Source organism: Macaca thibetana, chromosome 18 (assembly GCF_024542745.1).
Source record: "Macaca thibetana thibetana isolate TM-01 chromosome 18, ASM2454274v1, whole genome shotgun sequence".
NCBI lineage: Eukaryota > Metazoa > Chordata > Mammalia > Primates > Cercopithecidae > Macaca > Macaca thibetana.
In genome coordinates, this window is record NC_065595.1 from 38,534,929 (window position 1) to 38,551,750 (window position 16,822).

At 38.7% G+C, this 16,822-nt stretch overlaps 1 protein-coding gene and 1 long non-coding RNA gene across 8 annotated transcripts in view; one reads left to right on the forward strand and one right to left on the reverse strand.

Annotated features, from left to right (window-relative positions):
• The window catches only part of PIK3C3 (phosphatidylinositol 3-kinase catalytic subunit type 3), a 578,331-nt gene that overhangs the window by 349,238 nt on the left and 212,271 nt on the right, over positions 1-16,822 (reverse strand). Inside the window, exons 29-30 of one of the 7 annotated variants that reach the window (XR_007721192.1) lie at positions 9,518-9,625; positions 1,956-9,096 (exon numbers count right to left, since the gene is read on the reverse strand). The exons of 5 other annotated variants lie outside the window; for them this stretch is intronic. The gene's annotated coding sequence lies outside the window, so the exon portion shown is untranslated. Of the gene's footprint in view, positions 1-1,955; positions 9,626-16,822 lie in introns of those variants that run through there. One more of the 7 variants, XR_007721191.1, reaches the window with a different exon arrangement.
• Positions 1,154-14,218, forward strand: LOC126941254 (uncharacterized). The gene is made up of 3 exons (XR_007721203.1): positions 1,154-1,197; positions 1,846-1,913; positions 14,189-14,218. It is a non-coding gene; the product is annotated as an uncharacterized LOC126941254 (long non-coding RNA).

Here is a 16,822-nt window from a genome sequence, read left to right on the forward strand (position 1 = left end):
GACACTCAAATTTCATATGACTGACCACAAATTCCTCCCAGAGCCTGCTGTGATGTTCCTCAGTTATTCTGCTTCTGAACACTCGTTGTGAAGCAAGAACTCTGGCATCCCCGCAGCACTGACAGCAATAGAAATTAAAGTTTGGTACATGTTTTGTCTGCAGTCTACCCAAGTAGCAGCATGAAATAGAGGTGACACTGTTCTGCCACCAACTGTGTGATCTTCAGCCAGTTACCTAGCCTTTATGAGCTTCAATATCCTCAAGGCCAAAATGAGGTGATAAGCATCCAAGTTCCTCACAGGTCTGAAATTCAGGATCTACAAAGATCTGAGCAGCTTGCTTGTGGGTCCATTTTTACTGGAGTGTTAATTCTTTTTACAATGAGCTGCAATTAAACATTTGGCAGGTCTGGCCCTGCTATCCCTCCCAAGGAAGTATGAAGCCAGATGACTACTACCTATATATGGTGAGAAAATAATCAGATAAACAATGAAACATCAGAATATTTAGGCTATTTCCAAATCCCATCTGTCTCTCTCTCTCTCTCTCTCTCTCTCTCTCTCTCTCTCTCTGTCTCTCATTTCTATCTCATCTATCTTCCTTCCTCCCTCCCTCCCTCTCTCCTTCCTTCCTTCCTTCCTTCCTTCCTTCCTTCCTTCCTTCCTTCCTTCCTTCCTTCCTTCTCCCTCCCTCCTTCCTTCCTTCCTTCTAAAAATATGCATTTAGCACTACTACTTGCCACTCCTTGTACAGAGCCTGGGTATAAATCAGAAGTAGTCTCTTCATTCAGGGTAGCCTGAGGGAATATAGACATTGATAAAATAATCACTCAAACATAAGGTGCAAATGTTAAAGGACTATAAGGGAAGATGCAGGTGCAGAGTGTTCAGGACATGTATATGCATCACACAATACTCAATTAATAACCAATAAGTATTCTTGGACACTGCTGCAAAGAATGAGTCATGATGATCATCTCAATGAAGGCACTGCTTCTCTGCTGTTTAATACCATATGGATGACCAAATGCTTCCTAATAAAACGTTAAGTTTCCAAATTCGTTTTCAGTAATCCCAGAAGTTGTGTTAAGGATCTGTCAGTTGGTCTGTTGTTTAAAACAATGACATAATTGCAGTCACTTTTATCTTCTGTGTAGTTTTGTAGCTTGGAGACAACTGAGGCTTTCCACCCCAGAGGTAAGGAAATCAATTGTTTTGTTTACAATGTGGCTGGGGCTAAGTAGGCCCATAAAGAGAGAACAGAGCACCTGCCAACACTCTCCATCAGAGGCTATCTTTTGCCCACAGAAGGGTCTCACCACCAAGCATGACTTCCCCTTGGTTTAACTTAACCTTAAACCAGTCTTAAAGTGAACTAAGGCTTCAGTAATTTGAACTGTACCATTTGAAACCTGAATAATTCTGACTCAGGCTGAGTCTTTTTCTAAGTTGTCTGTGAGGGGAGTTTTGCTAAGTATATTGATATCGCAAAGTAAAATGCTGGGAATTGGAGTGAGATATTTTTTAAATATTTGTAAATGATTTGCAAGCATCTTCTAAAACAAGTTTCCTATGGAACGCTTGAAAAATATTTCATTTAAATTTCCTTTGAACTTAGGGTAGTAAGCCTGAAGTTAAAAATAGTTTACATGTCATATTCAGCACTGGTAACTATTATCTTATTGTTACCTACAAAATATTGAACATGTGTGATGAATGTAGTGTCCTAATTCACTGTTCCCATAGAGATATTTAATAATTTCTAGAGGACCCTGAAAATAAATATGTACATCTATTATGTATCAATTTAATTTAAAAACTAATGAATTTTTTAAATGTTTACAGGGAATCTCACTTTGCTTATGTTTTGCACAATGAGGGAACTCATTTTCAACGAGGACTTCAAGAAGGAAGTAAGTCTTTGTACAAAATGGAGTTGATCACACCACCTGAACCCTCAAACACCACAATTCATATAGAAATTACTTCACCAAGAAGATGCAGGTCACAAAATGTTGCAGTTTTCCATAGCTAGAGGCAGCTATGCTCAGAGATCACTGGAGTGGCAGAAACACTTTCACAAATAACAGCTAATAGAAGTTACATATATAACTCCTTTATTTTCAGTAAATGTTTAAGCATAGACTATACCTTAGTAATAGTGCCATTACCCAAAAGTAAGATGTGTTAGCATCCAACTTTAGAGAAAAGAACGCTGTGGAGCAACCAGAAGAAAATAAAGTCTGGATCCAAACTGGCCCCTTAGCCACATCACTTCAGTTAGCACCAGTTCTTTATGGTGAATGAACTGGGGTCCAGTTTCAGGACTTTTTGCCTTTAACTAGGTGGTATATGTTGCATATTTATCACTCCTTTCTCTCCCAAAGAATATTTTATTGTCTTCATAAGTCTTATTATCAAAAAGAAAAGGTCCCTTTGGTTTAGTTGAGCTAGACAAGCCCATGGTGACATTGGAAGCATGATTTTCTGGTGCCTAGATAGGGTTAAACAAGTAACGAGACCCTTGACAAATTCTGTTTTAACTGGCCTAATTCATGCTTACATGTGCAACAGGTTTTAATAGTCCATATTGCATTTGTATTGTATTTAGTAATTTTCACAAAATCATTCTAAGAGAGAAAGATATTAAAACTCGATTTGTATCTTTATAACCCCTTTGTAATGTTTGCTTTTGTGTAAGTTTTATAACATTAATATTAGGATAGTAAAATATGTTGTTGTAAATAACTAAGAAGAGCTGGATGCAGTGGCATGTGCTTGTAATATCAGCTACTTGAAAGCTTGAGGTGGAAGGATTTCATGAACCCAGGAGTTCAAGACCAGCCTGGAAAACAGCAAGAACTTGTTGAGAATAATTAGGATATGTATTGGAAAGTGTTTAGTGCTCATGCTTGAGATTTAAAAAAAAATAACAACTGGGGGACCACTGCTCTATACAAACAATCCTTGAAAAAAGATTCTATCTTCTTTTGCTTTACATATTCAGAGCCTAAGTTGCTAGAAAGTAGTAGACAGTCTATAGTGTATATTGAATAAATGAACGAATGAAGTTATAAATAAAAACAGCTATGAACTTTGTATTCTTCCACCATGTAAGAGCAAATTTTCACCATTTAAGAACAAAACTTCAGGACCCAGTCATAAGCAACAACTTCAGCAACAGCAATCATCAGCCTCCTTCTATACAGGATACAAAGCCTAGACTCATCAGCCCCTCCCGGGTCATCAGACCCCTTTGGAGAAGTCCCTGAAATTGTCTAAGGAAGGCTGGCCTTTCTCATATTTGCAGGCTCACTACAGCACAGACAGGTCTGCACCTTGTCATACTGAGTAAGGAAGAGTCAGTTATTGAAGAAAATTGTAGCCTCTAAGAAGGAAGGCAGCTATCTAGTGTAAGCTGAGGAAACATTATCCAGCCCCAAACATGCCCTTCTTACCACCTGGCATCAATCTGGTCTTTTCCCCTTTTCCTTGTCTCTGGCTCTGTTGTGATTTCTCCCAAGTAATAGGGTGGGTTTTTGCTTTCCCAACTCCCCTTCTACTTTTACTCTCTCTCTACCTGTGATAGACCCAAGTCTACCAACCACAGCCAATAAACGGCTGACTGCTTCCCTGCTTGGGTTGCTGTCCGAGGTACTAGACAGTGATGGGCTCTAAATAGAGTAAAAATGAATACCTTTGTACGGTGTCATTTTTTTTGAGGAAGTACATTCTGGAGTTGCCCAATCAGCAGAAAATCTGGTCTGGGCCTTGTGTTTTCCTGTCTCAGAGGATAGATCTTGGTCCCATGGTTTGTCCAGCAGCAATGGCCTTCATGGGGAAATCAGAACTACTGATTGTGATTTTCACGTATTATGTTTATATCCTTTTCTGTTCACACTAATAAATGGTACCAAATATTTATTTAATAAAATTTTTCTCTACACAAAGTAGGAGTGACAGTTAGCTTCTCAGCCAACTAGAAAGGCCTGAGAGAGAATGCCTTTGCTTTTTTGGAATGAGATGTTTCAAATGGCCAGAGGTCTTGGATAGGACACTGAGGCAGGTGGCTTTTCAGGAGGTGAAGGGGGTGCATAGAAAAATAAAATATGATTCCTGATTTCAAGTGGCTTACCATTTAATTGTAAGGTATCTCATATAGGCATCAATTAAAAATACAAAGCAGTAAATCTTCCATCATGCCACTGATGCCAGTGGGTAACTGTTACAGAAACTTCAGAGGATACAGAGGCAAACATTGGCTATAGCAGTCAATGACATCATCAATGAAGACATGACTTGCTTAGAGCCAAGAAAAAGTAGGATTTCAAAAGGCACAGAGAAAAGGGGTGTACTAGAGGAGAAGAACTGTGTGAGCAGAGGTATAGAGAAACTAAAGTATAAGAGAGTGAGGCATAACTTAGGGTACCATAAAAATCAGTGAAAAATATCAATGGTGTGAGAGGGAAGTGTCAAGGGCTTTGAAAACAGATGGAAAGTAACAAGCTAAATGAATCAAATATCTAAATGCAAATGAAATGAAATTATGTAAATACCAGGAAAAAAAGCAAATGCCTGTAAAACTTTAGAGAAGAGAAGGTTTTTCTAACTATAACTGAAAACCCAGATGCCACAAGAGAAAAGAATGACAAATGTGAACACATAAAAATAAAAACTTTTGTTTGGTAAAAAGCATCACTGACAGCCAAGAGAAATGACAGACAGAAAAAAAATGCAGCCTACATTGCAGACAAAGATCTAAGATAATGACACAAAGTTCCTAGAAATCTAGAGGAGAGAGACTAACCATCCAACAGAGAATAGGCAACAGACAACAACAACAAATTACAAGTTTCCTTTAAAAATAGGAGGAGACTTTCAATATCACACATACACTAAAAGAAATGCAAATGAAAGCTCTAACAAGACACTATTTTTTTTACCTAAAAATTCACAACACATTCTGTAAAGTTTTAGAGTATAGATACTGCAGTGCATGGTTTTATATCGCTGGTGAGGTTGTACAATGATACCACTTCTGAGGAAGAGAATTTAGCAATACCTAACAAAATGACAAGTGGATTTTTTTTTCACCCTGCAGTTCCACTTCCAGGACCCTATACCACATATACAGCTGCATAAGGATGAAATGGCATTTATACACGATTGCTCACTGTAATAAGGGAATACTGGGAAGAATCTAAGTATGCAGCAAGATAAGACAGGTTAAATAGTTATGGTGCACCCTCAATAAAGAATATTTGCAAAGATTTTTAAAGTGAGAATAATATTTATGTAATGACATAGCAAACTCACAATAACTATCATAGAATAACCAACAGCAAGACACAAAATAGTATACATAGGATATGAAAAACTCTATTTATATAAACAAAAGACTAGAATGATAAACAAGAAAGTAATTATTAAATTATTCCTCAAATTGGCAAGGGGGAAATAATGAAAGCAAAATATTTATGTGCATGCATTTTGTATTGTTTTGACCTTTTAATTATGCAAATATATTAACTTTTTCGAGAAAATTATATTAGGAAGATAACTTCCCAAGCTGAAAACAAATTGAACTAAAAGAACCTAACTGTATATCAAAATTGGTAACAGCAAAATTATATCATTCAAATAACTAAAAAGTGCAGTAATTTGATTGTCAGTATGTGGTATGAGATATTCTAAGGCAAAAAGAACCATAAACAAAAAATTAAACTGCCTCAGTAACTGTACTGCTTTTTGTAAAATTAATATTGATATTTTCAAAATATTTTTCATAATAAATATGAAAACAAATAATTATTTTAATGATATTAGGTATCAAAACTTTCAGTGCATAAAATGATAGAAATATAAAATTTTTAAAAGTGAAAACACTCAAATGTTAATATTTTATTTAAATTATAAATATGACTTCGTGATTTTTCAAATATATATTTAAAGACCCTGAAAGGTCCTTGAAGCAATGTAACCTCAATAGCAATTAATATTCTTCATATCCAGGTATGGCCAGATTACCATTCCTCATGGGGGAAACAAACAAACAGACAAACAAAACAAAACAAAAACCAACCAACCAACCATCCAAACCAACCAAAAAAACAAGGCTCCTCAGAGAAATGGTTGATTTCAAGTCTGGGGCAGAAGAAGAGCAGTGTGAGCTTAGGACTTCTTGCACCGGAGAGCAAGGACGCCTGCAGACAAGTGGGGCTGTGACAAACAGACCAGGAGCCAGTGTGGAGCCGTCCACAGGTCAAAGTTGTGACAATCTGAACCTCAAAAAGAATAATGAGTTTAGTGGATTGAAACAGATTGAATCAATGAAAAGTCAATGAGTCCATAATGATATTTCAAAAAGAAAGTCATAGAAATCTCCTTTGTCACTATTTGAGGTAGGTATTAAAACAACTCTTTCAAAACTGGAAAATAAAGTGAAAGAACCGATCTTTCTTTTTTCTGCCTTTCTGCTAGTAACTGGGTTTTAGGGTAACAAAATTGCCCAACTGGTGAAGAAACGTTTTCTACATAGAAATCCTGGCTGATAAATGAAGAAAGAGTGGTGGGATTTTAAAGCATTTGAGAAACCCTAATTAAATTAACTGCTTCAGGCAAGGATTATCAATTGGTGTCACAACCACTAGGTGAGTGGTTTGCACAGTAATACTTTGATATAGTGCAAATTAATACTACACAGATTACTGTCTGGTCCCAAAAGAAAAGTGTTATGCTACCATGGAGGAGTGAATTGTCATTACAGTAATCCAAGGTCAGTGTTAGTGTCATTAACGATGGGTCAATGAAATATTATATGTCTTCCAGTGTACTACAATCCTATATATCTAAAATCAATGAAAATCAGCCAGAAATGTTTCATTTGAATGCAATAAGCCTTTTGACGTAATTTCTAGGTTATGGGACACATGTAAAATGTAAGAAACATATGAGCTAAATCACACCACAAGCCAGACAGATACAGAACATAGTACATTACATAGGACAACTGACCTATTCTCATTAACAAGTCAGTGCCATAAAAGAAAAAAATGAGGCTGGGCACTGTGGCTCACATCTATAGTCCTAGCAGTTTGGGAGGCCAAGGTAGGTGGATCACTTATTGCCAGGAATTTGAGACCAGCCTGGCCAACATGGCAAAACTCTGTCTCTACTAAAAATAGAAAAAACTTAGCTGGGCCTGGTGTTGCATGCTTGTAGTCCCAGCTACTCTGGAGGGTAAGGCATGAGAATCACTTGAACCTGGGAGGCAGAGGTTGCAGTGAGCCGAGATTGTACCACTGCACCCCAGCCTGGGCAACAGAGCAAGACTCCATCTCAAAAACAAAAACGAAAACAAGAACAAAACAAAACAAAAACTAAACGAGCAAAGAAGCAAGGGGATGCTCTTCTGCTCTTATGGATTAAAAGCGACTAGTGGCATATAGGGGCAAAGGTGTGTTAGTAATGTTTCACAGCCAATTTGGAGTGATGAGGAGGATTTGATTTGCAATATTTGCTGATTTCCATATTGTAAATACTTCCACCATGGCACTTGCAAGCTACCAATGTGACATCAACCCACTTGTAAAATCCCTGAAAGCTTAACAACTGAGTCTTGTGCGAGGTACAAGTCAGCTGCAACATGTCACTGCTTAAGTGACAATACAACCTGGCTCAGGGTGGTCCTAGATTGATACAGCAGAAACCAACTGCACAGGTCATGTGAATGTCATCTGGGAGAATATTTGATGAGTTTACAATAAAATAAAATGGAGAGGTAGCCATCATTACTGGAAAAAGAAGCAGGATATGAAATAGTGTGTATAGTATGTTCTCACTTTGATGTAAAACGTTGTAAATATGCTAAGGTGGATATTCAACAAGGTGCTAACAGTGGTGGCTTCTGGATGATGAGAATATGCTTTTTTTTTCATTTTTCTAAAATTTTCTAAGGCACTTCCACCAACACTATAACATTTGGTTGTGATATTATGGTGATATTTTTAAAAGGGAGATGACAATCAGGCAAAAACATATATTTTGGAGCAGGGAGGTATGCTAATAGATAGTGTCTGGGGGATCAATCCATCTGTCTTATCCTTGGAGGGGCCTTTTTTGGCCAGAGGACCTATTTGGGACCCCTAAAAAGAAACTGGCTGCACTTGCAGAAGTTTGCAAATAAAGTAGGAACTCACAGTTTGCAGGTTTTTCTTCTTTCTTTTGAGTCCTCTGTGACCACTGCAGCACAATCCATTGTGAGTCCTCCCTCAGCTTTAGTCTGCCAAAGCACTTTTTCATTGCTTTTTTTCACTCAGTCCTTTATTCCTTTACTCCACTGATTGTTCTTCATCCCTTCACTAAGTATCCCAAGCTACTTGGTGAAGCTCAACACAGCTCAACTTGGCATGAAAATATGGATGCATGATCCCAGCCCACAGCAACTAACTTGGAATTCAACAGTCTTCTTATTCTTCCCCATTATGGGAGTGCTTTGAAGACAAGGGCCATCATTTACACTTCTTTGCTTCTATTGCAAAGTTTAGCACAGAACTATTTACATACTAAGAATTCATAAAATAATTACTGACTATAAGGTGGACTCACTGTTTTTGTAACTTCCTAAGGGACTAATTAAACATACTAACCAGTAAAAGCCATTGACTGGTTATCTCCAGACATTTTAAATCATGTAATCTCCTAAATAGAAAAAGAAAATAAATACAAATTGAGCATTGTCTCTCAACATATGTACGTTTCTTTCTTTATGAATTATATATATATACCATTATGCTAACACAACATAATTTTTTTCTTATTTTTAGATGATATTTATTTGCACACTCTCTGGAAAATACTGGACTAAACTAGCCTTCCTTTTGCCTCTTTTTCTCCTCCCGGTCCTCCTTCCTAAATCCTCATGGACAAATACAAAATTCTCATGAAAAGGGAGGAGATGGAAATTGCAGCAACCTGAGTTAAAGGCAGTTTTCCAAGCCCCCAGCCCCACCCACTACATCTGAAGGATATGTCACTTGATGGGTGTTGTGCTTATGTATCTTCCACCCACACACAAGCTTCCCATACCTCTTCAATCTGGAATGTAAACCAAGTAAATATAACTTTGTTACCCATGGCATAAATAATACCAGCCACCATTCAACTTCCAAATGACTCCAGATACACTCTTTTCACATTGCACAGGGATGTGAAGAGAAAATAACTTTGAGCTAGTATCATTGCGGCGGGGAGCTAACTCAGTGATTTTCATCTGGATGAAATAAGGAAGTATCAGGACTTGTCTATTACCCATGCAGGTGAGATAGGAATAGAAACATCCGCTCTGTCAAATTGAATGGACTCCTGCTTTAGCACTCTTAGACTCTGGTTTAACATCAAGATGTCTCAGGCTTTAAACGAAATGTCAAATATAATTTGGCTCTGGGTTCCCAAGATATATGACTGCCCTTGGAGAAAACCTGAAAACTCAGCATTCTTGTGTCAAATGTGTATCTACCTGATAGAGGACTCTATAAAGATGGTCTCCCGCTCTCCCTCCACCACAGAAAAAGCCTCAGCCAGCCTGATGAGCCAGGTTCCATTCCTTGCTGTAATGGGCATGAGACTAAAAAAAAAAAAAAAAAAAAAAAAAAAAAAAAAAATTCTTTTATGTCCATGAGGCAAAAGTCACTGTTCAGATTCTCTTTGGCAATCTAATCTGCACAGAATATGATAACTCAGTATTGGAATGCAGAGACTTTTAAGGTCTTTTGATGCAGTCAGCCATGCCCGTGACAGCATATCACACACATCCCCTTCCCTTCAAAGTCCTCTTTCTGAGATGTTCCTCATTATCACTGCCTCTAGCTTGGCATTAATTTTCTTCATTGTTGGAGAGTCAGGCTCAGCCCCAAAATTCAACTGAAAAAAAAGTAAAGACAAAGAAAAAACATATAGCAGCCTGCTTCCTTCAAGCAAAAGAAACTCAACCTAAACTTGGAAGGACTGAGGGGCTGAGTATGCACTAAGCAGCTGTTAGACAAAGAAGATAAAGCAGTAAATGTGATCAAAAGACTCAGAGTCTGGTCCAAAATGATTTTTGAAAACTAACGCAGTAAACAAAGAAATCTGACAGCCTTAGCCTTGAGCGTACGTAAACATTTTAGTGAAACTTAGTCTCTAGCAAAGAGCCTTTCTCTCATTGACACATTGCAATGCCAGAAATTCTGAACTACAGTTGGAATGCTAAATGTAAATGTGACCATGACATACGTATCTGAAAGGGGCAATGAACCATCCTGTTATGAACATACTGATGACTCCTTATTGAGCATTTAAAATGAGCCTGGCAATTTTGATCCATTATCTCTATTGCTCAGAACACCAAAGAAAGGTGTTATGGATTGAAGTGTGCCTCCTCTCAAGAAAGATGTTTTGAAGTCCTAACCCCTAGTATCCCAGAATCTGGCCTTATTAGGAAATAAGAGTCTTTATAAAGGTAATCAAGTTAAAATGAAGTCATTAGTGAGGGCTCTAATCCAATATAACTGGTGTCCTTATTAAAAGGGGAAATTTGACACAGAGACAGACACACACAGAGCAAAGATAATGTGAAGACACAGGAAGACCACCAGGTGAAGACAGAGGATCAGAGTGATGCATCTGCAAGCCAAGGAATGCCTGAGGCTACCAGAAGCTAGAAGACACCTAAGCAGATCCTTTCCCAGTGACTTCAGAGAGAGCATGGCCCTACCAACTCCTAATTTTTAGACTTTTAGCCTCTGGAACTGTGAGGTAATAATTGTTTCTTGATCTAAGCCACCCAGTTTGTAGTAATTTCTTATAGAAGCACTAGGAAACTAATACTGAAGGTAATATTACCATATTTATGCTACAAATGTGGAAACTGAGGTGGAGTTCAAATTCAGCTCCATCTGACTCCAGAGCTCATACTCAAGCAACTGCAGCAGTGTTTCCAAACTGGCTTCCATGGGTCCTGGAGTTCCAAAAATACACGTCTGAGGTTCCAAACATTCAACCCCCAAAATTCTTAGTTTTCCATTTGCATTTCAATGGTACTACAGAAATGATAAGTGTATATGGTCTTATCTTAATTCAAACAATAGCCACAATTTCCATATCCATGCCTATGTTTGTGTTGGTGATAGAGCCTATACCAATTATTACTACCTTAATTGTCCCAGAATAATTTAAATAAAGTACAGTATGTTTTTTGCAAAAATAATGACTTTGGCACAATGTAAAGTCTAAACTGCATCATAGGTGATCATATAAAAATAAAAAAAGGTCTAAGTAGCTGAAGCAGAAAAACTGGGAAAGTCAAGTCATCGTCACACAATTCATAATAGTACACTCATGCTTACCTCAAAAGGCCCATGCAATAATAATCAGAGCTACATTGATTTAAGGAACAATGATTTTCCTTCACAAATATCATCATTACATGTGAGTAATATTGTTAATATAAATGTTATTGGGTTGTATATTTGTGTTTAAAAAATAATGATTATGTTTATTCTGTTAAGATTTAGAGTCATTTGAAAAGTTATATCCACTTTTATGTCTATATATGGGAAAAGGAGAAATGATTGAGATGTTAGATTGCGTTTGGGATCTGCATCACTCCCCTCTTTCATTCCAGTAGGTAGTCAGTTACCCATGTTCTGTCACATCAGGAGAATTTGCAGGTTCACAACCAAAACTACTGGAGGAACATATCACACAGGGCTTTTTGTGAATGCTTTGCTGATGGAGGAGACATGCTAAGTACACCAAAAAGAGAGAAAAAAAGGCAATGATTATTGCTAGTAAGAGAATAAGTAGAGAAAGGGATGGCAGATTTACCCAGGTTTCAAAGGAGAAGAATATCTGAGGGTGCCTCCACGTCCTACTCCCTCTCTGGACAAGCTTGGGAGATGGATAAAGTGCTGCTTAGTTCACCTTAGGAAACTGGATCCTAGAGATTTTTAGAATGCAATTCCTGGGCCTCAAGCATGTCCTAAAGGGATCAGAACAGCAGACTTTAAGTTGCTCTGAAACGAGGATAAGGATGTCTTGCTGATAATTAAAGGGCCAATGGCCTACATGCTTTGGCACTGCCCCAGACACCCCTCCCAAGACCTTTGGACAACCTTTAGTGGATGTGTCAGTTGATATTCGGGGAACCATAAAATAATTAGATTAATATTCCTGTGAGCCTGATGAGAGGATGAAGGCTCAATCTTATTCAATATGAAGGTAAGTATACAAAGTAATGGTACAAATCTGACACACCCAAATGGTCTACATACCTATATAATTAATACTATAATCAATTATTATCTAGGTCAATATTTTGGATCTGAGATAATTTTTTTTTATTTAAAAAGAAATCTGAACATTACAAGGCTTAAAATGCATGCCGTCACTCAGTGTTGCCTCCTTTGGTAGCAACTAACAGATTAGCATGGGTTAATCCACCTGCTAGCTAGCTGTCACCTTGGAAACAGAGAAATAGAGCCCTGAGGGATGAGGCAAGTGGATTTATAGACTTAAATAACAATTCCAGAAAACTAGAGAAGAAATGTCACAGGTAATTCATAATTAATTGCCAAATGACTTTCACAAACATTAACTGCTTAACAATAAGCGTTCCCTATGTTTTCTAAGGTTAGAATGTTATAGAACATTTTCATACATCTTACTTCATTCAGTCTTACTGAGGTGGCTAAAAATAGACTGTGGCCATATGACCCTGTTCCACCACTACCAAATAAATCCTTTGTCATCCATTTACCAGTGGCTGTTAATCTTCTAGAAGGGAATATGGAAGGCAAAGAGATTTGGGAACAAAAGACAACTGAATAACCTAAGGAATATGTAAGAGGGTAACATTTTGAAGATAAATGAGATCACCTGGAGGATCCAGTGCCTTCTAATTGTTGGTCCTGATTGTGTCCCTTCACCCCTTCTGACTAGAAAATGACTTCACCCCTTTCCCCTCCGAGAAGCTCTTCAGCGGGAGTCCCCACTTCCTTGTTCTGCTTCCAAGCTACCTCTGCAGTCCTGACTCCCCTCTTCCTGCAGATGACCAGCCACTGTGCTGTGCTTTGAGTTCATCAAGCCTTTTTTTGTCATCAAGCATGTTCTCATGTCTCTGCCCAGTGTTCCCCGTCACTCCCCTTCCTGATGGACCTCCATTTGTTCTCCTAGAGCCCGGTCCCCGCCATGCCTGGCTGCCTAAGGTATTCCTGATCTTTCTCCTTCTGAATCTGTTCAGTGGCATGGCTCCATCTCAACAATTACCAACATGGTTCAAAATCATTTGTATTTAATGAAATTGTCCTAGAATCTGGGCCAAAACTGAGGGCAACAGAGTCTTCACACTTTCTAAAGAAAGAGAAGCTGAAGACCACTACATCCTCCAGGCTGTGTGAAAGACACTAGAAATGTGAGAGGAGGCTCAGGAAGGAATTGAAAGTACTTGGCCTTTCTCAACCAAAAAGCTGAGGAAGAAGCTTGAAGAGCGTCTTTTGCAGATTCTGGGGGTGGCTGCAAGAAAGGGAGGCTGGAGGCCCAGTTTCCAGAGGAATGTTTACTGTGCCATGAATCACAGGCCTCATGGCAGCTCAGGATTCCAGTGAAGCAAGCAGTGAGTGATTATGGGAGAGCTTGAGTTTGGGGGTATATGTGGACAGAGAGATTGGAGCCTGCTTCCCACTGGCAAGACTTTGGCAGCATAGGACTGCCAGAGCAGTCCAGGATGGCAGGGAGGAGCAGCAGTAGCCGGAGAGCAGTGTTGGGCTTGAAGAATAGATGTGAATTTCCTCTGGACCCAGTGCATGGCTTAATGGGTAGAGAATGGCTGAGTTTAAGACAACTTAATGGGATCCTACCCAAGAGGGCTCTGTGCCTGGGATTGATCTCAGAGGGGCAGGGGCTAGAAGGAGGTTCCAAAGGGTCAGTGAGAAAATGTGCCACCTGTGTCAGGAAACTACACTGCAGAAATTCCCATGTTGAGGGTAAGGTGCTGTGCAGTAAAACCCTATGAACAGCTTACCATAGTATCTGAACACCTGCCGGAGCCAGGAGCACAGACGCCTGTATTACAAGCCATTAGCCATGTGAGTCATTGTTTCCTTTATTCTTCTAATGTCTGTTTCCTCACACCCCTTCCCATCCCCCACAGGGCAGAACTTAAAGGAATATGAAGCAGGAGTGGGAGAAAGTGAAGGAAGATCGAGGAGAGACCATACTGGACCCCACTCTGGTCTTCAAGGTGCAATCTGAAGGAAGGAAAGAAGCTTCAAATTAAACATGAGCCTGAAGCTTTAAAAAAGTCAGAATTTGGCTTTTTAAACCCAGAAGGGACTCTATGTTGTAAAAAAGTGGTTAAAAGGATTGAACACTTATGGAATCTGCTCAAGATGTCATCAAACTGCAAGGAAAGGTAATGAAAAGAGATAAAGCACATTGAAGGAAATAATGAGAGAAAAATAAAGCCATTTCCTGTTTATACTCTATAAAGCTCAGCCCAAGTAATAAATTAATTTTATACATTTGTATTTATAAAAGTATATAGTCTGTAGCTTTTTGAGGAATAGAGCGTATTTGTTCATTTTAATATCCTCAGCCTCTGTCACCCACTTGCAATGAGATGAAGATGAAGAGCTGTCTCTAAGGCCAGAAATGTCACTACCTGGAGCATACACAAGTCTCAGCCATCAGACACAGCAACCCAGGGCCCACACTTTGCTCTCTTTTTCCATAAACATCACTTCCAATCAACACCGTGAACCCAGGTGGAATCCTAAGAGGGCCCAGAGTCATTACAGAGACTCCTTTCATCCTTCCAACTCTACTTGTCTTCCAAAGGTCCACAGAGAGGGAGTGATAAATCCTATGGGCAAGGACATACACTCATATGTCACTCACCTCCTTTGTCTGAAGGTTTCTACCTGCTAGCTGTGTCCAAATGACAAATGCATTCAATATGAAAATGGAACCTCCCAAGTCATCTTTTATAAAAATGACTTCTCTGCACACCCACACTTATGTGAGGTCCCAGCAGTAAATGAAATTCCTTAGGGAGAACACGAAGGTAAAGGGGATGGCTTTGGAGCATTTTCCTGGGTAAATTGCTTAAAGAAATTGGTCTAGTTATCTATTACTATATAACAAACTACCCCAAACTGTAGTGGTTTAAAATTTAATTTTGATTTTACTCACACTTGTTTGGGTCAGGAATTTAGAAAAGGTTCAACTGGGTGGTTGAAGGGGCTGGGACAGCTGAAGCAGGAGGATGCACATCTAATATGGTATCTTCAATTACTTCCCTGAAGCCTGGGCTGGGATGCCTGACTGTTGAGTCTTTCTGACGGCTAGGAGCTCAGCTGTGGCTGTCAGGTGGAGAGCTGACACTTGGTCGGGCAAGATGCTATAAGACTTCATACGACTAATCTCAGAAATGCTAGAATTTTATTCTGCTACATTCTGTTGGTCAAGCAAATCACCAAGAAAGCAGAATTAGACTCCGCTTTCAATGACAAGAATAGCAAAGAATCTGTTACCAGTTTAATCTACCACAGGTTTGTTGAGATGCATTCTATGTGAAGGGCTGGCAACTCCCTCTTTAGCTGCTGCTTTTTTCACCTGGTCTTTACATAAACACTGTATAGAATAGATATGGTAGTAAGATTAAAAGCTATGCCTTTCTTTTGCCCAGAGTTAACCAATTGTTATCACCTTGAACAAGTCATCTAATCTGTGTGTGTGTGTGTGTGTGTGTGTGTGTGTGTGTGTGTGTGTGTGTGTGTGTGTTAGAAAATGTAGATTGTTCCTAGGTTTCAGAAAGTTAGAATTCCCAAATGTAGAGTATGTAAACCAAACATAGCCTACATGTTTGTTTGGTGTGAGCTTTGCTTTGATATACGTATACATGTATATTTGTGTACATACACATATACATACATATGTTAAAGAACATATCTACTTAATTGACATATTTAAAACTGAGTGATGCTATATAAAATTCAGAAGATCTGGTAACAGTAGACATGCATTCCAACATGGCAAGAAGTGCCTGGAATTGAGGGTCTGGTGCCTTCTTTGGATGGCACACACACTCTCTGGTTTGCTCACATCAGTAACATATGTCTCAGGAAAGGGACAGATTAGCATCAGAGTTTGCTTCTCTATCACATAGTATAATGGTTAAGAGTACACAGATGCCGGCTTTCATGGCGTATCTTCAAATCCTGGCTCTGCCACTTACAAGCTATGCTGAAGACAATGTTGAAAATGAAACCTGCAGCAGCAGACCACCTACATCAATTTTCAAGGAAAAGATTAATCTTGTCCCTGCCCCAACTGACTGACATTTAACAGCAGAAACAATAGCCAACACCATAGACTCCTCAATTGATTCTGCTTATACCATTGTAACTGAAAAATTAAAGGTGAGAAATCTTCCAGTCAATGAGTGCCAAAATCATTGCACCCAGATCAGCTGCAGACAACAGCAGAACTTTCTACAGAAATTTTAAATAATTGGGATCAAGATCCTAAAGCATTTCTTTGAAGAGTTATAACAGAAGATGAAACATGTCATTACCAATACAATCCTGAAGACAAAGGACAATCAAAGCAATGGCTACCAAAAGATAGAAGAGGTCTACTCATAATAAAAGTGGATTGATCAAGGGCAAAGATCATAGCAACAATTTTTTTTTTTGGAATATTCAAGGCATTTTGCTTGTTGACTTTCTGGAGAGCCAAACAATAACATCCACTTATTATGAGAGTGTTTTGAAAAAGTTAGCCA